The following is a 27573-nucleotide window of genomic DNA, read 5'->3' as shown; positions in this document are numbered from 1 at the left end:
AAAGGAGCTGCAGAGATGAGTCTATAGAGACCCCTTGTTATATGTATGTCAAGAAAGACTAAAAAATGACGGTGACTTGAGCAAATCTTTTGAAGTAAACTCAGAATGATGGAATTACTGCAATATAGATTATTGATCCTGGAGAATTGATTTTGACAAGTTTCGATGACTAAAACAGATGCTTGGGCCAGCAAGCCTTTTTTTTTTCTTTAGGGAACCTGTAGGGAATCATTTCCCTTTGAATTCTCTGCAGGTCTGTGTGCATTCAAGTAGAATTTGGGGGTCACTTTAGTTTTGTTTACTTTCGTTTCTACTCCATCCTTCCTTATGGTTTTTCCTCTTGCAAAACTGGACATGCAATTCAGTTAATCAGAAGTGTATATGCCACAGAGGACAGATGATCAGTAATTTAGGTGAAAGGGGAAAAGTAGTAATGGAAGATAGGGGTTGTGCAAGGTTGAGGAAGAAGGAGAACCTGCTTTGGTGCAACAAAGGTTTAATTTTCTTTAATTGTTTCAAGAATTTTAATTGGTTGGTTGTGTTTAATTGACTGTTTAATTAGCTGTGTGGGCAGCCAGTAAAGACTGGAAGAGAGAGAAGAGAACAGGGTGTATGTGTGTGTAGGGGGGGGGGCCGTTATCTCTCATTACTGTTGCCCTCTTCCTAGCTGGCATGAGGATAACTTGTCTCATGGCCCAACTTCATTCCTGGCTCACCTGCTCCCAATTAGCTGGAGTGTAAAAACTTGCTTGGCTTAATCTTATCCTCCAGCAGAATTACTTTCCTCATTGAAACAGAGAGGAATCTGTGTTTTAAGCATTAACAAACCTTTACTAAACTTACCTTCCTACATAGCTAAATTACTTACTTTGAAGTAAAGGAACAACTAAAACTTAAAGGTAGGCATGTGATCTAGATATGGTGTAAATATTACTTTTCAGGTTTAGTAAAGTTCCAAAAAAGGAGAATGTCAAATGCACTGACTCTGAAATACAGAATGTTTGTTTAACAACATTCACAACTGGGAAGGAAAACAAAACTTAGTGGCTCTTTGATGTTATGAGTCACCTGTAAGGAGACTTGGATTAGGTCATTATCTGTCTTGGGACTCTGGATTTATGGTGGGGTGGGATGCTAAATTTCAGTGTCATTCCTTCTCCCCTTTCCTCTTTCTCCCCTTCCCCTCCCTCTTTCTTTCCTTTTCCCCATCATCTTGACACTTAGCTACTTTTCTGTCTCTCCTGGACACCTTGGGATGTGCAAAATAGTTCTCTTTTCTTGGAATGTCACTTCTACCAGGTTCCACTTGTGTCAGATCACCTTTTCTTCAGAGTTGAGGTTCATGGTGACTAGTCACCACAGTCTAGGGTTATGATATACCAACTTCCTTTTAATTTTCCATGTTAGGTTTGAAACCCTTCTCTGGTAACCTACAATATTTCATAGGCACTAGATTTTACCTAGATAGTTTGCCCAACTCCATTAGGGAACCAGAGAGAGAAGGAAAAAGGGAGGGGGTAGTAATAGGTGTTTCTGTGACTTGGAAAGGAAGAGAAGATGGGTCCCCTCCGCCCCCCAAAAAAGGCCAAATATCTACAAATATACGCACATGGCTGTATAAATAATAGTTGACCCATATCTTCAGCCTTGGGAGAACTGTAGTAGCTTACAGTGTAGGGTGGTGGGAACGGTGCAGAGTTGTACCCCTGTTAATCTTGTGATTTTTGTAAAGCAACGTTAATTCACTAATAAAAGTGTAGCTTGCCCACTTTTTCAATTCCACATCAAATCTTACTCACTTGCCCATTGTAGGAGTTCTCTTTGCCACTGCTCACTCATGACATCTCCTTCCTCTCTGAGTAGGAATCACCACTCTGCTGTCTTTTACAGTTTGTACCCAAAGAAGTAAGTGCAAATCCTGTTTTACATGTTCATGCATGTTTCTATAATGATATCCTTTGTTTATTTTTTTTTTTTCCTTTTAAAGATGGTGTGGAAAAAGTCAAGAAAATGCCTCTCATTCAGGATTATCTTTAGAATCCCTCAGGGTTTTGATGGCATCATTTGTTCCTGTGCAAATTAACAGATGGGGACAGCCTGGACAAGCTGTCATAGCCTTCTCTGTTATTGGTCACTTTCTTGAAGAAGTCGTTAGCCATTGGGGCATCATGTAGGGCCCTGCCACTCCCTATTTCCCTGGAGCTCCTGTGCCTGTGACAGTCTCTGACACACAGAGGTGTGTCTTTGCTCCCTTTCCTCTTGAATCCTAGCTTGAGTTCCTTATAGAAAAATGAATCCTGGGTGGTGGTGCACCTGGTTGAGTGCTCATGTTACAATGCACAAAGACCCAGGTTTAAGCCCCTGGTCCCCACCTTCAGGGGGAAAGCTTTGCCAGTGGTGAAGTAGATCGGCAAGTGTCTCTCTCCTTCTCTGTTTCCCCCTCTCTTCTTAATTTCTGGCTGTCTCTATCCAATAAAGATAATAAAAAATAAATAAATAAAAAGAAAAGTTTATCCTGCAAATGAAAGCTGCAAAGCTTGTTAATGGAGAAAATACACACGTTCTGTTTTAGGGAATTCAGCACATCCTGTTCCAGGCACATGGCCTCCAGGTGAAGGACACTTTGCAGAAACCAAACGCGCTTATAGATCTGACAGTATGTTTTACAGCATGCTGTGTCATGGATTGAATCGAGTGGACCCTACTCCCATTCTGTACAGTCGCGATCTAAAATTTACTTTTCGGGAGTAGGGCGGTAGCTCAGCAGGTTAAGCGCACATGGCGCAAAGCTCAAGGACCAGCGTAAACATCCTGTTCGAGACCCCGGTTCCCCACCTGCAAGGGAACAAGTGGTGAAGCAGGTCTGCAGTTGTCTGCCTTTTTCTCCCCCTCTGTCTTCCCCTCCTCTCTCCTTTTCTCTCTGTTCTAACAATGATGTTATCAGTAACAACAACAATAAAAAAGGGGCAACAAAAGGGAAAATAGGGGAGTCGGGCGGTGGCGCAGCGGGTTACGCGCATGTGGCGCGAAGCCCAAGGACTGGCAGAAGGATCCCGGTTCTAGCCCCCGGCTCCCCACCTGCAGGGGAGTCGCTTCACAGGCGGTGAAGCAGGTCTGCAGGTGTCTGTCTTTCTCTCCCCCTCTCTGTCTTCCCCTCCTCTCTCCATTTCTCTCTGTCCTATCCAACAACGAACGACATCAACAACCAATAACTACAACAGTAGAAAACAAGGACAACAAAAGGGATAAATAAATATTTAAAAAAATTTACAAAAAAAAAAAAAGGGAAAATAAATAAATATAAAAAATAAAATTTACTTTTGAACTCCAGAGGCACAAAATTAGGTTAATCTTGGTTCTCAGTTCATGTTATATTCATTGCAGGTCAAAACTCAAAGAAGTGCATCAGGAAAGAACATGCAAGAGTCAATAATCTTCTTTACAAAGGCAGGAGACCTGTTTATGACCTGTTTATGGCAGGTTTATACATCTTAGGAAGGAAAAAGTCACAGAACACCCACCATCCTTTTTCCTGATTAAATATTGACTGTCAGCTTGACCACCCTTTCGCTCCCTCTCTCTCTTCCCCCTCTCCATTTATTTTTATTAAAATATTTACTTGCCACAAGGGTTGTTGCTAGGGCTTTGTGCCAGCCTGATGACTCCGTCACTCCTAGAGGCCACTGTTTTCCTTTCTTTTCTGATAAAGAAATGGAGTGGGAAAGGTCAGGTGGTGGCATATCTGGTTGAGTGACCATGTTATAGTGCTCAAGGATCTGGGTTCAAGCCCCCAGTCCCCACCTGCATGGGGAAAGATTCACAAGTGGTGAAGCAGAGCTGCAGGTATCTCTCTGACTCTCCCCCTCCCATCTCTCCCTTCCTCTCAATTTCTGGCTGTTTCTATCCAAGAAAAAAATAAATATAATTTAAAAAAAAAAAAGGAAAAGAGGGAGATAAAAGAGACTGGCTCAGCAGCCTGAGGCATCAGTTTTCTGAGTGCTAGAGGGGCCCAATGAATGAGTACTCTATGCCATAGACCTGTCATAGTGACCAGTATTACCATGGGGACCTGTATTACCCTAGAAAGGTTAAGGTTCATTTCAAAACTGTACTGTCATTTCTGTTTCCTGCTTCCAAACTTACGTGTTTTGTGTCTAGACCTTGGGTTGACGCCCCTGGTAGCAAAGATTTTGTTTTCATTTTGCCTGTTCCCTTAAGGACAGCAACCTTAGTAGTTGCTCAGAAGGTCAGTGTGTGATCTGTATTACAGATCCCAGACTTAGATAGCTCACCTTTGCCATGAGTGCTACCTAAGTTCAATCCCAACCTCTAGCACATTTGAGAAGGCTTCAGTATGTGATACCCCCCACCCCCGTTTCTGCCTCTCTGCCCCACCTTATATCTAGAGATGGGGGTCCCCCAAGCAAAATAACAACTTAAGTAGCATTGACAGGTAGCCTGTACACATTAAAATATCACTTAAAATACCTTCTGTTTTCGTTGTTGTTGTTTTCTTTTCTTACAAAATTTTCTAGTGATACGGAGCCTGCATTTCCATCTGATAATGAATGCTGGAGCTGAGAACAGCTGCCAGTGGTGAACAGGGCTGTGCTCTCCCATTTACCATGCACCCTGATGCTCACCTCACCCTTTTCCCTCACATCTCACTTGCCTGGCCTTCTGGGCACTGAAGCTTATGGTCCTGCCCTTAGTGTGTTGAAAAACTTGATAGCAGGATCCTCCGCTCAGTGCTTCTTCCATAACCTGGTACTAGGTTGAGGGAGAGCAGAGGAGCTGGAATGAAGAGTTGGACTGGTTAATTAGTGTCACCAAAAGGAGAGGTTCATGTATGGGGATGTGCCAAATGAATGAAGCAAATGAGAAATCTCGGATGTGAGAGTCATGTGATGAATCTGCAGATAAAGTGCACACACCTTATTGAATATTTGGCCCTGAGTTCAGTCCTTAGGGGAGCACCACTTTATGGATGGTGGAGCAATGCTTTGGTGTCTCTCCTCCTCTCTCCTTTGTTTCTCTCCTTCTCTGTATAGTTGATATAGAGTATAAAAATTGGTATATTTGATATATGATAGAGTATAAAAATTGGGCTGTTGAGACTGCTCAGTAGTTCCTTGCATGTGTGAAGCCCTGAGCTCTTTCCCCTATGGGGAGGGAGAGAGAAAGAGAGAGAGAGAACTGAGATCATATCGAGCAGAGTTTGCTACATCTTGAGCTGCTTCCCAAAAACCTTGGGAATTAGGTTTCACTCTTAAATATGATAACATTTCAACATCTGGAGGATGGAAATGATCTTTCCCCCAGAGGGGTTAACATACAGAAAAACATGTAAGATTTGACCATTTAGGCTCAAAGGTAGAGGAGTAGAGGGAGTTGGAAAAAGAAGGACCAGACCTGGAAACTCCCAAGGGCTTTTACAATGTAGGCACAGGGGAGACGTTTTTAGAGAATATAGCAGTCAAGGGAGTTTCAGAGAGGGAAACTTTTTTCAGGTGTCAGCAGGCATTCCAAAGGCAGAAATGGCTTGTTGACATGTTTGCCTGGGTATGTGCTACACCTTCCACCCTGCTTCTCCTCAAAACCCATGTTTACCAGGAATAAACCAGTGATGTAAGGGAAGAATTCCCTTTCCTTCTCAGACCTGGCAATTCCAGGATCAGACTGGCAGAGTCCCAAAGATTCCAGGCCCAGAGCCCACAGATGGAGGATACATTTCACATGCAGTTGGAGATGTGTTATAGGGCTGTGGTGACATTTAGTAAGCAGTCTAACCTTTCTGTCATATGAGGAGATGGGATATGTGTTTGGAGAGGTTCCAAGTTGTGTCAGACCAAATTGGACAATTATTTTGAGTCTTGCTCAGATCAGACTGTGAGTCTAGTTTTGTCAGTAGACTCACTGAACCCTGAGTGCCATCGTCTGCTACTCACCAATGAGCACAGACATAGATGTCATGCCTCCTCATGACTGGAACTAGGGTCTGTGTGGTGGTGAGAAACATAGTTTACCTTTGAGGATTATATTTGACTCACAACATTGCTGTTACTCCTGAGGGATCGCTGATTGATGCCTTCATGAGGTCTGCCACTGTCTTCAAGCATGATCTCCATGCCATCATGGAGATGACTTCTTCTGCTGCTCTCTTCAATACATACTTCCCTATACCTAGTCCTCAGGGTGCCCTTGGAAAGTCTATGGCACAGTCATCGTCAGAAAAAGGTACCAATGTTTCTTCACTGGGGAGTCCCAATTTCACTGGGAGCTAAACATTTCTGCTTCCGTAATGGGCCCACCTGGCTGTGATGTTGCCTTAGAAAGCAAAGAAATGATGCCAAGTGAAAAGAATACTGGCAGATAAGAGGATTGGCAGGTAGATTATCCACATACCAGGTGGTGGTAGCTAGAAAAAAAAAGCAGAGAAAATGCTATTATTAAAAAAAAAAATTACCAAGGGCTTCAGAGATAGCTCACCCGTTAAAACACGTACCTTACGAAAGCAAGAACCCAAGTTTGAGCTGCTGGATCACATGGAGCCAGCAGCACAGGGAAATTTCACAAACAGTGGCACAGTGCACTTCTCTCCCTTTTTGTCTCTTCTCCTCTGTATTTAAGGAAAAAAAAGAGAGAGAGAGAGACTGCTTAGCATGGTGGAATCTTGCAGACATGGGGCCCAACTGATAACGCTAGTGCTGGCAAAAGAATGAGGAAACAAATGATCTAAGTTGTGTTTTGGCTAAACATTCTTTAGAAAAGAACCAAATTATGATTGAGCAGTAGTGCAGCTAGTAAAGTATACATGTTACCATCCTCAAGGACTTGGGTTTGAGTCCCCAGTCCCCCTGCAGGTGAAAAACTCTAAGTGGTGGAGCAGGCTGCAGGTATCTTTCTCTCCTTCTCTCACCCTGTTTCTCTCTATCTGTATCATCAACAAGAACCAAATTGAAAGAGGAATTCCCAGCTATATAATAGTTATTATGGGAAAATTAGAGATTAGGCCTTAGGTACAAATCAGTCTCATAAACAAGAGAGATGGACATATTTCTCTTTCACTCTGTGTGTACAGGTGTGCTTGTGTAACTATGTGTATAACTGAGGATCATGAACTTCAGGACAATGGATTTCAATCTCCTAAGTAATTTCCTGTAAGAAACAGAATGTATATAGCTCTGTGTTGGTTGAATTTGTTACAATGAGTAAAAACTACACCCCCTAGTTTACCATGACAGGGATTCCTAAGCTTAAAATTAGTGGAAGTAATAATAAAGAATAGACTAGTAGGGGACCAGATGGTGGATAAGCACACACACGACAGCGTGCAGGGACCCAGGTTCAAGCCCCTGGTCCCCACCTGCAAGGGGAAAGCTTCACAATTGGTATAGTAGGGCTGCAGGTGTTTTTCTTTTCCCATTGTGTCTCTCTCTCCCCCTCAATTTCTCTGTCCCTATCTAATAAATAAATAAATAATTAAATAAATGTTAAAAATAAAACAGCAACTCTTAAAAAGATTAAGATGAGTAGGATTTAGCATTACTTTGATGGAAAGAATGGACAAACTGAAGAAACTATTTCTAGCAAATCCATATTGTCATCCTCAACTAGCCCAATATAGCAAAAGAGTATCTGGTGACTGAACACTGTTCCACTCTCATAGATCCACATCCTGTTCTGGAAAATTTATAAATATATTACCATACATGATAATTTGAACTTTGCAGGTATAATTAGGAATGTTGAAATAGAAGTGCCCACAAGATAACTCACCTGGGAGGGCACCTGCTTTGCCATGTGTGTGACCCAGATTTTAGTCCACCACTGGCAGGACACCAGCAAGCTGCTCCTCTTAGCCATTATTCTGTAATCAAAAGGTTTCATTTTGGGGCTGAGTGGTGGCACACTTTACTAAGCATACATGCTACAATGCCCAAGGACCCAGGTTCGAGCCCCCAGGTTTTGAGCTTTCCAGGGGGAAGGCTTTGCAAGTAGTAAAGCAGTATTGCTGGTGTCTCTGTGTCTCCCACCCATTCTCTCACCCCCTTCCCTCTTGATTTCTGACTGTCTCTGTCCAATAAATAAGTAAAGATAATAAAAATTTTATTTTAAATGTTTCATTTTAACAAGTCGCCTATGAAAGAAATTCAGAAAGTGTGGGCTGAGGAGTTAGCACAATGACTATGCAAAAAAATTTCCTCTTCGTTCCCAGGTTCTAGTTCTATATCAGCACCACCATAAACATGAGCTGAACTGAGACAGTGTTCTGATATATATGTATTGCCCTATCCACAGCCTTGTTTCCTTTCTGTTGCCCCTTATGTGCACAGAGCTGTGACTCAAGAGAAAGAGCTGCCAAGTATAAGGTGGAAATACCCAAGTTTCCAGGGAACTGGGGAGTCCATTGGCTCACACCTTCCTTCATTTTCCTTGCATGCTCCCACCCTCTTCCTCCATGTGTTCTTTCTTTGCCTGCACTGAAGATAGTCACTCATTTGTAGAGGGACACAGCCTTGCAAGAAGGCCTGCTGGGTGCTCATTGGACCCCTGACATCTCCCTCAGATTAGACCCCACTGCGGTCATACAGTCTATGTGGTCTGGAACACCAGTGCCATTGGTTCATCTGCAAGGACAGGACCTCTCAGAAGAGAGACCTGCTAAAAAGAAAGGGGAGGGGGCTCTCTGTTCCTCTGAGAAAGAGGAAAGTGGCAGAAATTTGGCAGACATGAAGTGAGAGACCTCAGCAGCTGGCTAGGAGGCTGAGTAGACTGAGAACAGTAAGACAAAGTTCTCCAAACCTGAATTTCCAGAAGAACGCAAGTCAGAGGAACACGGGGGAAAGAAGGCCTCACTGCTTTCAGTCAACTGGAAAGAATCAGAGCAAGGACTGGCATACACCCTCCACTTCCTGCACAGAACCTTTTGGGGATTTACATGTAAGATGATGATGGTAAATTTTGCATTTGGTGATTTTTTTTTAGATGAGTTAACATTAGTTTGAACACTGTATATATTTTATAGGATACAATTTCACACGACAATATGTTACCGTAGCACATCCACCAGTATCCTGCCAATATCCCTTCACTGCAGACCACTGGACTGGTCCTACATTTCCAACATTCCCAACCTCTGCCCCATAAACCTCAGTTCTCTTGTCAGACTCCAGTGTTTGCTTTCCTCTGACTTTGGCCCCTTGCTTTTGTTTTTTCATATCCTACGTATGAGATCATCCGATGTTTATTTATTCTTTTCCTGGCTTGTTTTCACTTAGTATGCCCCATTCCAGTTCCATCCATGTTGTACTAAAAGGCAAGATTTCATTCCCCCCCCCCCACAGCTAAGTAATCTTTCACAGTATAGACATTGCATCTTTATCCATTCATCTGTCCTTGAGCACTTAGTTTGTTGCCATAGCTTGAGTATTGTAAAAATGCAGCAATAGTACAGGTGGTGCATGTATCTATTCAGAGAGTGTTTTTGTGTTCTTCAGATAGATATCTAGGATTTGAATTTCTGGATCATGTGATAGATTTATTTTAAGTATTCTGAGTCATCTCCATAGTATTTTCCACAGGGACTGGAAATGTTTACAGTCTCACTAACAAAGAAATCCTTTCATTTGATAAAGGGCATTCTCACAGGTGTCAGGTGATAGCTTGTTGTAGTTTTCATGGTCTATCCTTTCTATCCTTGTTAATAACCATTTCCTGATAATGAGCACTTTCTAATGTGCCCATTGCCCACTGGTGCATTTTCTGTGATAAACATAGGTCAATCCAAACATATGGTCTATCCTAAAGAATCTTTCATCATCACTAGAGAAGAATATGTATTTGGATTTTTTTTCCCCCTTTGCATAGAGAACCCTATATATTTTGCCAAGTTCAACTGATCTAATTCCTCACTTAGTGCTGTTGTTTCTTTGTTGATCTTGTGACTGATCTGTTTATTGATTGTAGTGGGGATGTTGAAATATCCTATTATGTTTGTGTTGCTGTCAGTGTTTCTTAGCCCAGTTAATACTTTATTTCTTTAAAAAATAACTTTTTCTTAAAATGTGTATTTGTTAGTTAATGAGAGAGAGGGAGAAGGAGAGGGAGGGGGAGAGAGAGAGAGAAGGAATCAGAACCAGAGACTCACTCTGGCACATATGATTCTGGGCATTGTACTCATGATCTCATGCTTAAGAGTCTAATTCTTTTTTTTTTTAAACTTTAAAAAAAAATTTATTTAGTTTATTTATTCCCTTTTGTTGCCCTTGTTGTTTTATTGTTGTAGTTATTATTGTTGTTGTCGTTGTTGGATAGGACAGAGAGAAATGGAGAGAGGAGGGGAAGACAGAGAGGAGGAGAGAAAGATAGACACCTGCAGACCTGCTTCACTGCCTGTGAAGCGACTCCCCTGCAGGTGGGGAGCCAGGGTTCAAACCGGGATCCTTATGCCCGTCCTTGTGCTTTGTGCCACCTGCGCTTAACCCGCTGCACTACAGCCCGACTCCCAAGAGTCCAATTCTTTATCCATTGCACCATCTCCTAGGACATAAGAGTTGCTTTATAAATTGTGATACTCCTTTGTTTTGTACATATGCTAGCATTATATCTTCTCAGTGTGTTGATCCCTTGATCATTAAGATATACTGCCCATCAAAAAAAAAAGATATACTGCCCATCTTTTTTTCTTTTCTTTTTTTTTTTTTTAATTTCCTTATTGGGGAATTAATGTTTCACATTCACCAGTAAACACAATAGTTTGTACATGCATAACATTCCCCAGTTTCCCATATAACAATACAACCCCCACTAGGTCCTCTGTCATCCTTCTTGGACCTGTATTCTCCCCACCCACCCACCCCAGAGTCTTTTTTTAAAAAAATATTTTATTTTATTTATTCCCTTTTGTTGTCCTTGTTGTTTTATTGTTGTAGTTATTATTGTTGTTGTTGTCGTTGTTGGATAGGACAGAGAGAAATGGAGAGAGGAGGGGAAGACAGAGAGGAGGAGAGAAAGATAGACACCTGTAGACCTGCTTCACTGCCTGTGACGCGACTCCCCTGCAGGTGGGGAGCCGGGGTTCAAACCGGGATCCTTATGCCGGTCCTTGTGCTTTGCACCACCTGCGCTTAACCTGCTGCGCTACAGCCCGATTTCCCCCACCCCAGAGTCTTTTACTTGGGTGCGATATGCCAATTCCGTTTCAGGTTCTACTTGTGTTTTTTTTTTTTTTCTGATCTTGTTTTTCAACTTCTGCCTGAGACTGAGATCATCCCATATTCATCCTTCTGTTTCTGACTTATTTCACTTAACATGAATTTTTCAAGGTCCATCCAAGATCAGCTGAAAACAGTGAAGTCACCATTTTTTACAGCTGAGTAGTATTCCATTGTGTATATATACCACAACTTGCTCAGCCACTCATCTATTGTTTCATCTTTGTTTCTTGTTGCCTTTTTATCTTTAAGTTTGTCTGATATGACTGTCCATGCCATTTTAAGCTACTACTTTGTCTGCATAACTGTTTCCCAATCTTACTGTGTGTTTATCTTTGAAGTTCAGTTGTGTTTCCACACAACTGATTTTGTTCCCCGATTCATATTTCTACCCCATGCCTCTTCCTTATTGAGTTCAGGCCATTGACATTTAGTGAATTCACTGTCTTCCCCCCTTCCCCTCTGTTTCCTAGCAGTTTATCTCTGTTCCTTTCTCCTCCTATTTTGCTTTCTTGTAGTTTGATATTTACCTTTTGCTTAGTAATCAGGTTCCATACACCTTTTCTTGTTTGTTACTCTGAGTGTTTTTGAGGTTACCATAGGATTTATATCTAGGGTTCCAGGCTTAAACTTATTTCAGATTGAAGGCAATTATGTCTCAAAACTCTTTGTAGGAACCCCCATTCTTACTCTTGTTCTTTCTCACATTTTGTTTTTTCTAAAGGCATCTTGCCTCTTCTAAGTGATGTTTCTATTGACATTGTTAATATTTCTTTCTTTAGTAATTTTTGTAGGACTGGCTTAGTTGTGATAATTCCTTCAACTATAACTTGAGAACTTTCTTACCATTTATTTAAATCTGAATGATAGCCACGTGCATTCTTGGCTGGAAATCTTTTTCATTCGAATCTTTGAGAATGTCATGCTACTCTTCACTGGTCCTTAGCACTTCTGTTGAGAAATATTTTAATCAACTTATGAGTGTTCCCTATAAGTGACATCTTGCTGTTCTAAGTTTTTCTTTTTTCTTTTTTTCTTTAAAGGATTTTCTGTCCATGTCTGTTGTGTTTGGGGTTTTCCTCCATGCCTTTTTCTTGATCCTTGGGGTGGGTGAGTTCCTCTCTCTCCTTATGTGTGAAGCTTCTTGAGGACCTGATTTGTGGGCTTGCATTCAAGTCCCATGCTCCAATGAGATTGGGCAAGTCTGGTCTTCATACCTGAGCTGAAGTCTGCTTGGGTCCTGGCCCAGACAGCAAGTTCCCTGGAGGGCCACTAAGATCGCAAGGAGTGGTCCTTCTGGCAGGTGAGTGCTGCTTATAATTCTGCCAAAAGGAGGTAAGCCACTGGGTGTTTGGCAAGGCTAGGCAATAGCCTTGGCAGGACATAATGAGGTTTCTGCAGATCCTAAGGTTTGCCATCAGCTTGTTGCAATTGCTATGAAGGTCTATTTCCAACATCATGTCTGCTCACACTGCTCTCAGCATGGTAACCAGAGGAGGGGAAAATGGCACTTGCTGGTGATCCTAACCCTTAGTTTATAGCCTCTAGTTCCTTTTCTTCTGTTTCGTTGTTGTAAGTCTGAGATCATACACCTGGGGTACAGGGAGCTTGGCACAGCCCTCACCCCTCTTCACAGGGTAAAGTTGTCACTTAGAAATCTCATCCTACCTACAGCCCCATGTTGGGGCTTCTTTCTTGGTTTCTTTCTATCTCCTCTCTGCCAAGATATTTTCCTTTCATACCTTGCTGTGGAAATTCTTTCCATCTTGTTTGTAGAGTGTTTTATGTATAGTTTGATTCAACTTTGGTTGTAGATTTGCAGTGGCCTCTGAAGGAGGCGAATAACTTTCCCTTTCCCAAACAGACATACTCTGGCCAGGTTGACTAAAGACCCTCAGCCGAGAAAACACAATGGCCCATCACTTCCACTTTTTTTTTAATGTCATCTTTCCATGGATCTCTCTTAAGTTTTACATGGAATGGAGACCAAATGACTATTATGATCTTCATGACTTGCCAATGGAAGGAGAAGGCTGTTCTCATAGGTTGCCACCTAGTCTGTGGCTGTGTGTCCTGTCACTTTTAGTAAAAATTCGATGAAGATAGTTACAACAGCTCTCTAGGTAGGACATATGGTATCTTTATAAGTATATAAATACTTGCTAGGATGCTGATTATACCAGTGGATAGGCTGTGGGTTGCAGCTGGCTGGATTGGCCATGGCAGAGCCCTTGACTGACTCTTGAGGCCAGGATCTCAATTGCTTAAGAGACTGTGTGCATGACTTATGGCAAGACCTAACTAAGCCTGGGGCTCTTCTTGTGACATCATGATACAACTGAGGTGATGGTATTTATAGACTGCCATCACTATGGGATACAGAATAATTAAGATTGTGGGTAATAAGTAAATGACAAGTCTTTTAAAATTTTAAGGGTGGTGGTGCTGCTGCTGCACTTACTATTTGTGAGGAGCTAGGTTCAAATCCCCTGACCTCATCTGCAGGGGTAGGGTGATAGAGGGAAGCTTCATGACTGCTGAAGCAGTGCTGCAAGTGTCTCTCTTTCTCTATCCCTCTCTACCCCCTCTTCCCCCTCAGTTTCTCTCTGTCTCCATCCAAAGGAAGGAGGGAAGGAAGAAAAGGAGAAAAGAATGAAGAGAAGCACATGGCACAAAGCGCAAGGGCCGGTATAAGGATCCTGGTTCGAGCCCCCGGCTCCCCACCTGCAGGAGGTTGCTTCATAAGCAGTAAAGCAGGTAGGTCTGCAGGTGTCTATCTTTCTTTCCTCCTCTCTGTCTTCCTCATCTCTCTCCATTTCTCTCTGTCCTGTCCAACAACAATAGCTATGACAACAATAACAACTACAACAAGCACAACAACAAGGGCAACAAAATGGGAAAAATAGCCTCCAGGAGCAGTGGATTCTTAGCGCAGGCACCCGAGCCCCAGAAATAACCCTGGAGGCAAAAAAAAAAAAAAGAATAAAGAGAGGAAGGAAGGAAGCAGTCAGTCACAGGAAGTGATATGTTTGTCCTATAGATAACTCTGATAGGGAAAGAAAGAAAGGAAAGAAAAGAAAAAAAGAAAAGAGCAAAATAAGCCAAATGGAATCTGCTGATATGTCCTGCAGTAGGTGCACTGACCAACTATGACAGAGAAGCAATTAAAATGAGTATTGCATTAATGTTGCCAGATTAATATACATGATCTATGACAGTGAATGGGAGGAAGTAAGCTAATGAAAGATAAGCAAAAGAGAACACCACACACATGAAATTTAAAGAAAGATAAAGCATTTATACAATTAAGAACAGTGATGTTTTCAATATGAAACCCTGATAGGGCAGGTTCACATAACCATTGCTGTCATTTAAGAGGAGAATGAGATCAACGTGGGTACAAAGGAGCCTTCAAGTGAAGATGTGATGTATTTTCTCTAAAGAAAAAAGAAAAAAAAGAGCTAGAAGCAAAAATGATAGAAAGCTAACATTTGCTAAATTCAAGTCATCAGTTCATGGGACAATTCATTTCTCTGCTGTATAACCTGTCTTTTCTGATAAAAAGAGGGGGAAATATAGACAACTCTACTGGGGAACTCTGCATTTGGAATTTCTTACAAGGATTGCTGCACATTCATGTTTTGAACTTTTCTTAGTAGCCACAAATTTCCATCCTTTGAGGGCAAATTGCATTTTTAGGTTTTTATTTTATTTTATTCTAGACGTCTTTCCTATGTAATTCTTTTTTTTAAATATTTATTTACTTCCTTTTTGTTGCCCTTGTTTTTATTGTTGTTGTAGTTATTGTTGTTGATCCTATGTAATTCTATGGCAGATTGCTTTTTTTCCCCTTAAATTTCTGATAACATAGAGAGGTAGACAGATTTAAAGAGAGCAACAGGGGGTCGGGCGATAGCACAGTGCGTTAAGTGCACAGACTGGTGTAAGGATCCGGGTTCTATCCCCCAGCTACTCACCTGTAGGGAGATCACTTCACAAGCAGTGAAGCAGGTCTGCAGATATGTTTTTCTCCCCCTCTGTTTCCCCTCCTCTCTCGATTTCTCTTTCCTATCCAACAACAGTAATGACAACAACAATAATGACAACAAGGGCAACAAAATGGGAGAAAAAAGCCTCCACAGGAGCAGTGGATTTGTAGTGCAGGCACCTAGCCCCAACAATAACCCTAGAGGCAAAAAAAAAAAAGTAATTGTAAAGAGAGCAACAATGAGATAAAACGCGAAGGAGAGGGGGTAGGGCGGTAGCACAGTAGGTTAAGCACACGTGGCTCGAAACTCAAGGACTGGTATAAGGATCACAGTTCAAGCCCCTGGCTCCCCACCTGCAGGGAAGTCACTTCACAGGCGGTGAAGCATGTCTACAGGTGTCTATCTTTCTCACCCCCTCTCTGTCTTCCCCTCCCCTTTCCATTTCTCTCTGTCCTATCCAACAACGACGACATCAATAACAATAATAGCTACAACAACAATAAAAAACAAGGACAATGAAAGGGAAAATTGTTGGTATGCTTCTAAATCCTGCTTATAAGACCTTCTGTTTTGATCATCACATTAGGTTCGCTTGTATTACTAACGATGTATTCTGTTTACATAGCCACTGTTGACTGAAAACCCCCCTGCCTCCAGGGACATTGGTTTAATCCTCACTGGTTCGCACTCCTTCTCCCCACCCCCTGTCCTGCCTACTTCCTTGTTCCTGACTCTTCTGCCTCAGGAGAGGTGCAGGACAGAATTGTGTTGTGCTTACAAGAGATTAGATTGTTGAACCTGTTGAACCGCATCCCCGCTTGTCAATAAAGAGATACTGCTTCCCAGTTCAGCCATGAGTCCCTGGTCATCTCTCTCTCCCGCCCGTGAAGCTAGCACAACAGAAAATAAATAAATAACTGTATTTTGAGAGAGAGAGAGAGAGAGAGAGAGAGAAAAGGAGAGACACCATTGCTTCTCTATTCATGAAATTTCCCCTGGAGAAAATGCTCCCATTCCAACTCAGGTCCCTTCTCATGGAAAATGTAAGCTCTTCCAGACCCTGGATTTTTTTTTTTTTTTTTTTTTTAATAAAGAATAGTTGACATTAAGTCTAACTGAGGCAGATGACTAGTCAAAATTGGTATGGTGGTCAGAGCATGGCTTACTATCTGAGTGGCATTGATATCATCCAAGTAAATGTTTGTCCCCAGACACAATACAGCCATGTTAGTGTTGATGTGTAAGCTGCAATCTTAGCCATCTTTGTGAACCTCTGTGTTGGCTTCCTCACACTTGAGAAGTGAGCCTATCACACTATTATCATACGGTCCTTTGACAGTGATTAAATGAAAGGAGGTGTATGAGAACAACTCACTCATGACATTTCAGTTGTATATTAGTTGGCCTTAGGGCCAGGCCATGGCACATCTGGTTGAGTGCACACATGACAGTACACAGGATCTGGGTTCAATCTCCTCATCCCCAACTGCAGGGAGGAAATTTCACAAATGGTAAAGTTAAGTCTGTAGTTGTTTTCTTTTTATCTCTCCCTCTCTATCTTCCCCATTCCTCTCAGTTTCTCTCTACTTCTGTCCAATAAATAAATAAAATAGAGTAAATAAAAATATTAGTTGGTCTCTATACATTGGCCTCTCTGGAAAAAAAAATCTGTTCTCTCAATCATGTATGTATATATGCATGTATTTATTTTATAGAGATGGAGAAAAAGACCTGCAGCACTGCTTCACTGCTTGAAGGATGCTTCCCATCCTATAGATGGGGGCCAGGGGTTTGAACCTTTAAAGTGCACTATAACATGTTCACTTTACTGGGTGCACCACCACCTGGCACCTATATCCTTAATCTTTATTTCCCCTTTTTCTCTCTGTTTTCCTATGGTTTAGTTTTTATGTTTTTTTTTATGTATCTTTTTGATAGGACAGAAAGAAATCAAAGAGGGAAGAGGGAGACAGAGAGGGAGAGACAAAGAGATACCTACAAACCTGCTTTGCCACTTATGAAGCTTTTCACCTGCAGGTGGGGACCAGGGACTTGAACCCTGGTCTTTGCACTTGGTGCTCAATCAGGTGTGCCACCACTTGGCCCCATACCCTGTGATTTCTTAATACATCTACATTTAATGTTGATGGAAGGGTAAAGTTTCTTGATTGAAATTTGCTACAAAATATTGTAAATGTTGCAGCCATACCCCCATAGTCACTGTGACTGTCCTTTGACACAATAAATTCTGACTGCCTGGTGTTCTAGGGCAGAATGTATTTCAGAGTTACCTATTTCATGATGGCACTAGAATAATCAGAATCTTTTTCTTCTTAACCTCTGTTTGGTAAATGGTGATATAAATTTAGTTTGTCAGCTGACTCTTGTCTTTTTAGGAAGCTCGCCAACATCCAGTCATGGATGAATGTGTTTGTAATGCAGATTGAGAAACCACCACCGATTTGCAAGTAATGTGGACAAGCTGGCTCTGATATAAAAATATATCTGTTCTTTTAATTCCCATCTGAGGTCCCTGCCTCCTTAACTCTAAATAATGCATTGCCCCTCTTCCACCCCTCTTTTTAGCCCTGGGAGTGAGAGAGGTTCATTTATGGCTTGGTTTATTTGAAGCTACTTTCCCATTTCTAGAATGATAATCATCCAACAATGGAACAGAATCATTTCTGCTCCTCTTGTCTCTTTGTCCTTCAGTTTGTTCTGAGTATGTGATTGAACTGTAAGTAGCCTGATTTATGATGTGGGTTCTGCCTAATCCTGTGTGTTTGGCTCACTCGGGATTAACTGATGTCTTTGGGAAAGAGTCTAGTTTTTCTGTTTTGGTGAAAGGGTACACTGGCTTGCTTTGTTAGTGTGTTTCATTGCAGTGTTTGCTGGGGATGATACTCTCAGACTGTTTGGGAGTTTGCCTTGTATTCATTAGCATGTAGGAGGTGAGCTATAAGCTAGACAGAATGGTGCTAGTACTAACATGGGATGCATCAGTGTAAAATGACAAGCTCTACTAGACACATAGTGGGGCTAACTCTTAGCTGTGGATTAGATTGTTGGGTATCTCATTCATGATTTAGGAGTTCTCTCCTAACATATCCTTTTGAATCCTCAGAAAATCCCAGCTCTGCTACAGGCAGACACCATTTCTGGAGAACACAGGGCCTTCCCAAGCCAATGCAATCTCCCTCCCTGCACGACTGGGACACTGATAGAGGACACCTGTCCAACTGTAGTGTCAGTATCAGACATATCTGCAAATCTTCACAGAATACTAGAGCCTCCCCTGCCTATGCCACTAGGTTGAGGGATCCTGAAGCAACTCAGTCTAGAGCCATTACCATCATGAATATGCCTGTTTTCATCTAAAGCAACATAGCACACTGAGGGCATTCCAATCTCTTTTTTTTATGAAGGGGGTGGGACTTGTCCATACTACACAACCAATTAGAAATGATACAAAAGGGGCCCAGTGGTGACTCGTCTAGTAGAGAGCATGTGTTACCATGTGGTTCAAGCTACCACACCCTACCTGCAGGGGTTGGGGAGGGGAGCCTCACAACCAGTGGAGCAGGTATCTTTTCTTCTCTCACCCCTATCGGAAAAGAAAAGGGGGGGGGAGGGAAGGGCCCTGGTGATAAAAACAACAGAAAAAAAAAAGGAGGGGCAGGTGAGCTATGGCTTAGCCATTAGAGTGCACACATTACCTTGTGTGATGACCTAGATTTAACCCCCTGGTCCACACCTGCAGCAGGGGAAGCTTCATGAGCAGTGAAGCATGTCTGCAGGTGCTTATTTTTCTCTCTCCTGTTCTATCTCCTTCTCCCCTCTGAATTTTTCTCTCTGTCCTATAAATGTAAGAAAAATAATTTTTAAGAAAGAAAGATCAGAAATTGCAGAGCAGAGTTCCCAGTTCTCTTGTGCCTGGTTTCAGGGCCCAAGTTTTTTTTTTTTTTTTTAATACTTATTTATTCCCTTTTGCTGCCCTTATTGTTTTGTTGTTGTAGTTATTATTATGTTGTTATTGATGTTGTTGTTGTTGGATAGGACAGAGAGAAATGGAGAGAAGAGAAGACAGAGAGGGAGAGAGAAAGAGAGATACCCACAGACCTGCTTCACCGCCTGTGAAGTGACTCCCCTGCAGGTGGGAAGCCAGGGGCTTGAACCAGGATCCTTACGCCGGTCCTTGCGCTTTGTGCTACCTGTGCTTAACCCACTGCACTACCACCCGACTCCCAGGGCCCAAGTTTTTAACTATTAAATCATTTCTGCTCTTCAGACAGCAGTATCATCAGGATTTAATGAGGTAATACAGATGCAGACAGATTGAACATCACACACCCAATGTTATATCTGTCATTACCACGTGGTATTTGTATCTAACTTTTTACCTATAAGAACACATAAGGAAGCAAGTTACATTTGCCTTGAGACTTTAGGGCCTGCCGCTACAGAGAGATAATAATGAGGGTGACCTTGAATGATAGGTAGAGAGAAGATGTGCATGCATGCATTCAGGCTTGGTGAAGCCACACAAAGTGAAGGATGGCAGAAGGACTGGCAATGAAGGGGCAGATGGGAGTAAAGGAGAATCGAGAGGCATGGAGACACATGGAGTCTTTCAGGGGTGGTCTGACCTGGAAGGTGCCTCCCCTCTAAACACCCTGTATGTGATAGGCAGCATATTGCAAGCATTCCCTAAAGCAGGGTGTCTGAGCTTCAGCATATGGGGACTGATGAGTCTTTGATGTTGGGTGGTCCTGTGTATTACAGGCTATCTAGAGCTTCCTTGGCCTCTACCTTGTAGATACCAGTAGCAGCCCCTCTGACTCCTCCCATTATGAAAAACAAAAATGTCTCCAGGAATTGCCAGATGTCTCCTGGAACTAAAATTGCCACCTGGTTAAACATCACCCCCCCCCCCCACCATAAAGTCAAAGAAGATTAGAAACTGCTCCCCTCAACATCATCAGGAAACAACACAAAGCCCATTGTGACCCCAGAAAGGGTGCGTAGCTTGAAAGTTCAACATCTCAGGGCTAATAGATGTTTCCTCTTAAAAGTGCACATGTGTTTTACTTTGTTCTCTAATGTACCCACGTTGGCTTTCAACATAAAATAGTTTGAGTTCAGTTTAAATCAAGTCAAGTGTTGCTCTAGGGCAGGATTTAGAAACCCATATGTCAGGCCGTATGTGGGTTCAATCAATGGAGCAGGCTAGGTAGGACATTTGTTTTAGTTTAAAAGGACGGGATGTGAATTATGGAGTGTGGTGACCAAACGGAAAATGTTCCTCCCCACCCACCCCTTTCTGGTCCATTGTCATTGTGTCTGATGCAGGTCCTGCACTACCAGAGTTCAGATTGTTTAAAGTAACCTTAAAACAGACTTACATGTTAAATCTATTCATATTTAGAACAGACTTGAGGAGAGGGAAATCTGTGCAAGCCAAATGCAGTGCCTCTATGTCCAGTTCATGAACTGCCCACTTCACTACCTCCAGCCACGTGGGCTCACTCCCTGTCACTCACACTCTGGCTCCCCTAGTTCAAGGAGCAGAACACCAGAGCCAGAAATACTTGAAGATGTGAGAGTATCATCTGTAGCATGGGTGTCTGCACCCCCAAAAAAGCCCAGGGACATCTGCAGGCTTCTCTGGGACCCCCTCCTGCTGCAGCTGCAGCAGTTTCCATTCTGTTCTACTTATAGGGTTCACATACATCACCCCTGCATAACTCCCCTCCACTTAAAAAAAAACAAAACACCTGAGGGCCAACAAAATAATACACCTGGATAGTGTATATCTGCTTTACTATGGATATGCACTGGAAGAAGGTTCTATGCTGTGGTGTCGTGTTCTCTCTCTCTCTCTCTCTGTGTGTGTGTGTGTGTGTGTGTGTATACATGTGTGATCTGTGTCTGTTTGCCTCTCTTTACCTGAAAAAGTAAAGGGCCTGTAGCAGTGAAACCCTAGCAATGACCAAAAAAAATACATAATCAACACCAGAAAACTCTCATATTATTTGCTTCCAATTCTCAGAGTTATAGTGCTTCTCATTGGATATCACATGTACTTGTTCTTCTTTCCTGAGTCTAGAAATGAACTCATGTGACTGGTGTGGGGTAGGGAAGAGGCACCAACCTCTTCCTTCACTCTCATTCTAAGCCTGTCTCTGTCACTGTATCCTAAGTTTGCAGAGTTCCTTGGCAACCATGGGCAGGCTTAATTCACCATGAACTTAGTGTGAACTAGAATTCCTAAATCTCTTTTATAGGTTCTGCTACCAAGCCATATTTCTTTCCTGCAGTAGCAATACATTATTTTTGCATGCTTGGGGTTGGTAGTGATTCAAGAGCAACTGAAGTTTGCAGAGCTAGTCATCCCTCTAGTTTTGCTAGCAAAGCTAGAAGGCTCAACAACTGTGAAGTTGTTAAATATGCTTATTTTGAAAAAATATTCTTTTCTTTACCTCTCTGTCAGATGTTACTCCTTGCTGTTGCCTGTATAGCTAGCTGTAACCTTTTGATTTGCTGCATTGACTCTGTGAGTTAGGAAATCAAATGTCCAGAAAATTTAGAAATATTTAACTGGGAACTATAGAGCTTCTAGTTAAGATGGAAGGGTCTACTTGGGAAGCCTTCTCATGGAACCGACTGTGGATGCTTGGTTGATCTTGGTTCCCACTGAATTATAGAAACAACTGTTAGGAAGAAAGCAATGAAATTAGCAAAATTAAGTTTTTTTTCTTTTTTTTAAATTTTTTATTTAAGAAAGGATTAATGAACAAAAACATAAGATAGGAGGGGTACAACTCCACACAATTCCCACCACCCAATCCCCATAACCCACCCCCTCCCATGGTAGCTTTCCCATTCTCTAGCCCTCTGGGAGCATGGACCCAGGGTCATTGAGGGTTGCAGAAGGTAGAAGGTCTAGCTTCTGTAATTGCTTCCCCGCTGAACATGGGCGTTGACTGGTCGGTCCATACTCCCAGTCTGCCTCTCTCTTTCCCTAGTAAGGTGTGTCTCTGGGGAAGCTGAGCTCCAGGACACATTGGTGGGGTCTTCAATCCAGGGAAGCCTAGCCAGCATCCTGGTGGCATCTGGAACCTGGTGATTGAAAAGAGAGTTAACATATGAAGCCAAACAATTTGTTGAGCAATCATGGATCCCAAGCTTGGAATAGTGGAGAGGAAGTGTTAGGGAGGTACTCACTGCAAACTCTAGTGTAGTCCTGCTTTCAGGTATATATTTTGCAGTAGTTTATGGATACGTGTGCACATAAGCTCTCTCTCACAGAAACTGGTGTATATCTAGATTATGGGACTTTGTTAGAAAGTGAACTACCTGAGATGAAATTAGAGTGTACTATAAAAGGAAAGGTCTCACCCGAGTAATGAACTTGAAGGGTTGTCATTCCACACGTGAAGTCTCTGGATACAGTCTGAGGTGAAGCATGTTGAGGTGGCAATCGTTGCTTTGGTTAGGTTGTGATCGGCGGATGCAATATTATTTGGTTTGGATTGGGAGATGCATACGGGAAAGTGGGCCCTATCCAAGGGTTCCAGGACTGGGGGAAGTAGGGGCTCTATAGTGAAGATGTGAGGTTCCTGCTGTCTTAGGGTTCAAAAAGACAATCGATAGTTAATATTATCATCACAATATTTGTTAATTGGCTTAACTTTGAAAAGTCCCTTTGTTATGGTTTGCTGTACAGTCAAAATTAAGTTTTATAATTTGGTTTTATTTATCTTTCAGTATCTTTCTAACCAGTTAAACCATGCTTCCCACCACAATTAAATCATGTTTGTTAAAGAAAACCAGCTGAGTAACAGAGATTTAGATCCAGTGTTGATTTTTTTCAGTTTATCTTAAATAGAAACAAAATTTAGGGTTTAGGACCTAAATTATGCTATTATATTCTGCCAAAGTGTTGATTTTTATCTAAATTCAACCTAACATGCACATGCTGCTACTAAGTGAAGTGAAAAACCTGTAAAATCCAACTGTATCATTAGGAGATGATGGGCCAGTGAAGTAACTCACTTGGATTCCTTGATGCACTGCCATGTGCACAATCCAGGCTTGAGTCTGACCACTGCATTGAAGGAAGCTTTGGTGTTGTGATATCTCCCTCTCTCTGTCAAACTAACTAACTAAATAAATAACAAGACATAGCAATTCCTTTGAAGATTATTCAAAGTTAAATACCTACTGACTTTCCCAGTGAGCTTTAGAGTTAGAGATGGGGTTTAGAGTTTAGGGTTTAGAGATGTTCATTTCACTTACCAGCTTTGTAACTTGGAACTGTGACTTAAACCTCTGTGGGCTTCTGTTTGCATAACTGGAAAAGGGAAAACAAACAAACAAACAACACCTGCCCTTCTTCCTCCTTTCTCCCCAGGGCCAGGGTGTTGTTTTTTTTTTCCCTCCCCCTTTTCTAGGCACAATGTAAGAGAATTCTGACATCAGTCTTCAGTGGTCTCCAGAAAGTTCATATTCCTTTGGAGGGTCTAGTTACTTACAAACACTCTTAAAGTGCTTGTTTTGGTTTTGTTTGTTTTTTGTATTGGCATACTTCTCCAGATGCCTCACCTTGTTTCTATTCTGGACCTAGTATTCCTCTTAGTGCAGCTGAGGCTGGATTGTCATTTGCAGCTCATGTGGCGTCCCTTCCAATATTATTAGGAGCCTAATTTATTTATTTTATTTTTAAAAAATATTTATTTATTCATTCATTCCCTTTCGTTGTCCTTGTTATTTTATTGTTGTAGTTATTATTGTTGTTTTTGGATAGGACAGAGAGAAATGGGGGGGGACAAAGAGGGGGAGAGAAAGCTAGACACCTGCAGACCTACTTCATCGTTTGTGAAACGATTCCCCTACAGGTGGGGAGCTGGGGGCTTGAACCGGGATCCCTCCGCTGGTCCCTGCACTTTGCACTATGTGTGCTTAACCCGCTGCACTACTGCCCGACTCCCCAGAGTCTAATTTAAACTCTTGAGTGAACACTAAGCCCCCTACCCTAAGTAGGAAGCTGTACCTTGTAAGTAGGGGGTTGCCAGTTCTGTTTCAGTCTGGGCCCACAGCAGCAAATGCATACTTCTTTCTTCCAAGGAAGGCAAGGAGAGATTTTTTTTTTTTTTTTGACTCCAGGGTTATTGCTGGGGCTCAGCTTGGTGCCTGCACTGCTATTTTTTTCCTTTTTTGTTTGTTTGTTTGTTTTTGCCTCTAGGGTTATGCCCTTGTTTTATTGTTGTTATTGATGTCATTGTTGTTGGATAGGAGTAAGAGAAATCAAGAGAGGAGGGGAAGACAGAGGGGCAGAGAAAGATAGACACCTGCAGACCTGCTCCACCACTTGTGAAGCAATCCCCCTGCAGGTGGGGAGCAGGGGGCTTGAACCAAGATCCTTGCACCGGTCTTTGCCCTTTGCGCCATGTGCACTTAACCCACTGTGCTGCCACTCGACCCCCAGAAAGAGTGTTTTTAAGAAAAGTCCGACAGACTTCCTCCAACTTGGTATATAAAGGTAAAGAGATTTAGGGGGAAGAAGTTATATATTGAGAACACTGAAATTTAGTGAGGCTTATTAGAAAGGGAAATATTGTCAGGTGGTGGTTCACCTGGTAGAGCACATGTATTACTATGCACAAGGCCCCAGGATCAGGCCCCAGGTCCCCCCCACCTGCAGGGAAGATGCTTCTTAAGAAGTGAAACATTGCTTTAGCTGTCTTTCTTTCACCCTCTCTATCTCCTCCTTTCCTTTCAATTTCTCTGTCTCTGTAAAAAAATAAATAAAAATAATAAAAAGGAAGGAAGAGAGGAAGATGCTCTCAATTTCTCTATTTCATCATTCGGACACATATACTGGGGATCAAACTTGGGTCCTCACGCTTGAGAATCCAATGCCTGATCTACTGTGGCTCCTCTAGGGTTGCAACATAACAGACCTCTCTCCAACTAGTGTCACAGTTTTTCTGTCAGGAGTGTGAGGAACTACAGTTCAGTTATTGGAGCAGCTTTTAACTTTTTAAACCAAAGTAGCAAGTGGACCCTAAGAGACCCAAAGTGCATAAGGCCCACACCTGGCAACTAGTAGTCAATCTCAGTTGCACTGTGCTTCCACTTAAACTGACTACTTAGATGCTTCCCTCCATCTCTTACTTTTTTACTTGTTGGAATCCTACTTCTAGGACTAGCCAAGGTACCTGTTGGCCAATAAAGTCATGGTAAGGCCCACGACTAGAATTTTCTATCTGTTCCTTACCAAAGGTCTCCCATAACAGTGTGGCAAATGGGTGTACACTTCTCCATTATCTAGCTAGGCAGCTCAAGAGAGGAAAATTCAGTGGACCTCAGTATTTCTCACCAGTGTTGTTCCATCACAAGTGTATATTGAGTGCATTACCTGTCACCTAGTTAGCAAAAGGCACATGTATCTAGCTACGAGCACTGTAACAGTGGGCCGGCTTGATGCTCTGATGGAAGGACAGACAGGAGCTATTGAAGACTGAAGAGTTCCTTCATATTTAACCATCCAGCCCACATTCACTAAAAGGCATTCCATGTAATATGTACAAAGCAATTTAATCCCTTCTCACTTGTAAAATCCTCCACATGAAACCATTTCATTGGGGGCGGGGTTAGCTCTCCCTTAATGTGGACATTAAGTTGACAAGTGAGAGGAGTAACACTAGTGAAGAGTGCTGCAGGCAGAATCCACCTTGTAGCTGCAGCAAGCCCTCTGGCTGGGTGTTAGGGAAGAACAGATGATGCTGAGGAGCCACAGCTGACAGGAAACATGGTCCTGTGGGAAATACTCAACCTCAATGTGAGAGGAACTGTCTTCAGATTGCAAAGGTGTCAGTTTTTAGGGCTCTGTGACATTAATCTAATTTAGCTAGTTTGGCAAGTTGAAGCTTTGATTCTGCAAGATTAGAGGTGGCTACTCAGGATCTTTCTAGATTTAGTTGTGAACGGAGTTAATGATAGTTTACAAAGTAGGGGTACTGAATAGTGACAGGTGGGTATACATAATGAATTTGCATAATTACAATTAATGTACCTATTTCACTTTATAATTTATTTATATTGTTTAGCATGTATGTGAGTATGTGTATGTAGCCAGGCCCTTCCTTACACATGTGTGACTTCACAACTCCTGATTGGCTTTTTAATTAATTAATTTATTTATTTATTTATGTATTTATTGCTTCCAGAGTTATCGCTGGGGCTCAGTGCCAGCACTATGAATCCACTGCTCCTGGAGGCCATTTTCCCCATTTTATTGCCCTTGTTGTTAGCGTTATTATTCTTATCATTGCTGTTGTTGCTGGATAGGACAGAGAGAAATAGAAAGAGGAGGGAAAGACAGAAATGGGGAGGGAAAGAGACACCTGCAGACCTGCTTCACCACTTGTGAAGTGACCCCCCTGCAGGTGGGGAGCCAGGGGCTGAACCGGGATCCTTACGCCAGTTTGCGCTTTGTGCCATGTGTGTTTAACCCACTGCACTACTGTCCAACCCCCGGCTTTTTATTTTTTTACATTCAGATGGAAAGACAGATATAATTAATTTTTTTCTGTGTTGAAAGTAATTTGTATCAAAAAAGTAATTTGTATTTGCTATGTACAGTATAGGATGTAAGAAAAATATAAAATCAAAATTACTTAAAAATGCTGCATTCAGTTGTGACTATCAACAATGTTTTAATATTTATTGTATGGGGGGAGGTGGATCTAACTTTACACTGTGAAATCCTACTATAATATCTTTATTTTGGGCAAGAGAAACTGATTTTATGGCGTAAGTGTTTTTCATATCAGAAATCAGGATCCCCCAAGTTGGGGGAGAGCATCATTGCTGGGTTTAGTACCACTGAACCCAGCACCAAACCACTGTTCCTGGTGGCTGTTTATTTACTTACTATAGAGACAGAGAAATTGAGAGGGAAAGAAGGGGTAGAGAGGGAGAAAGGGAACATGATTCTGGAGGTGGCGAAGTTGATAAAGCATTGGATTCTCAAGCATGAGGTCCTGGGTTCAATACCCAGCAATGCATGTGCCACATTGATTTCTTGCCCTTTATCTTTCTCATAAATAAATAAATAAAATCTCAAAAAAAGAAAGAAAGAAAAGAAAAGAAAAGAAAACTTTCATGCCTGAGGCACCAAAGAGAGAGGAAGAAAGGCAGAGAGATACCTATGGTACTGCTTCCCCTCTGCAGGTGGGGAGGAGGGACTTGAGCCTCTGTCCTTGCACACTGTAATGTGTGCCTCTTCTAGGTGCACCACCACTTGGCCCCAGAAATTGGGACATTTTTAAGCAGCTTATCTGAAAGCCTCCCTCACTTCCCTG

At 42.1% G+C, this 27573-nt stretch overlaps 1 protein-coding gene across 6 annotated transcripts in view; it reads left to right on the top strand.

Annotated features, from left to right (window-relative positions):
• The window catches only part of MCC (MCC regulator of WNT signaling pathway), a 338297-nt gene that overhangs the window by 121155 nt on the left and 189569 nt on the right, over window positions 1-27573 (top strand). The window lies entirely within an intron of this gene.

Source organism: Erinaceus europaeus, chromosome 11, assembly GCF_950295315.1.
Source record: "Erinaceus europaeus chromosome 11, mEriEur2.1, whole genome shotgun sequence".
Taxonomy (NCBI): Eukaryota; Metazoa; Chordata; class Mammalia; order Eulipotyphla; family Erinaceidae; genus Erinaceus; species Erinaceus europaeus.
Note: the sequence above shows the minus strand (reverse complement) of the source record. Positions and strands in the feature narration are given on the sequence as shown.